The sequence below is a fragment of the Camelus dromedarius genome, chromosome 6 (assembly GCF_036321535.1).
Source record: "Camelus dromedarius isolate mCamDro1 chromosome 6, mCamDro1.pat, whole genome shotgun sequence".
Classification (NCBI taxonomy): Eukaryota; Metazoa; Chordata; class Mammalia; order Artiodactyla; family Camelidae; genus Camelus; species Camelus dromedarius.
In genome coordinates, this window is record NC_087441.1 from 51,639,071 (window position 1) to 51,639,929 (window position 859).

General features: G+C 34.5%; 1 non-coding gene across 1 annotated transcript; it reads left to right on the forward strand.

Annotated features, from left to right (window-relative positions):
• Positions 1–202: 202 nt before the first annotated feature.
• On the forward strand, positions 203–276 carry TRNAT-AGU (transfer RNA threonine (anticodon AGU)). The gene has a single exon. It is a non-coding gene; the product is annotated as a tRNA-Thr (tRNA).
• The last annotated feature ends 583 nt before the right edge of the window (positions 277–859 follow it).

Consider the following 859-nt stretch of genomic DNA (forward strand, 5'->3'; position numbering starts at 1 on the left):
GATTCTTTATTTCCATATATTTCTTATGTTTTCTAAGTTAAAGGCTTGCCATACTGTAGAATATGCAAATTTATAAATCCAAAAGAAAACATGTTTAGTGGAAACATTCATAGCATGTTCTTTTATGTTTCTGTTTGAGTTTTGAGTTTTATAAAACAGAAACATAGAAACAAATTTCCACTTCAGAACCTTCAAGGGTTGGGGGAGTGTATAGCTCAGGGGTAGAGCGCATGCTTAGTATGCATGAGGTCCTGGGTTCAATTCCCAGTACTTCCATTAAATAAAAACAAACAAAAAACCTTCAAGAGGATGTTACAAAATTCACCCACAGAAAAGCTCAGTCACAAGAGAGTGTCAGGAATAAGCACTGACTATTCCTAGACAGGAGCAGCCCAGGAGACAACCAGGCTCTGAACGAGGCAGCATCTTGGAAGGGCAGTTACTAAGGGAAAGGATGTTCCTGCCATTGCAAGAAAGAAGGAAAATGCTAACTTTTCCCCTAAGAACTAACATTTTTTTCCAAAATCACAAAGTTGTGCCTATTTAGAATGAATGGTTTTTATCACACCATATATATATATATGTATATTTATTAATAGACTTTATTTTTATAGAGCAGTTTCTGGTTCACAGCAGAATTAAGCAGAAAATACAGAGAGTTCGCACATAGTCCTGCCCCCCCACCCCCCGCACATATATATTTCTCTACCCTCAACATCTAATTTTTTTAAAAATTTAGGAATTTCACATGTATTTTAAAAAGTAAAAATCAGCATAAAGAACTTGGTAGAAAAACCTATAATTTCTTGTTTAATGAAATTTATGTCACATAGTTTCTAAACTGTTTAAAAAACCCAAA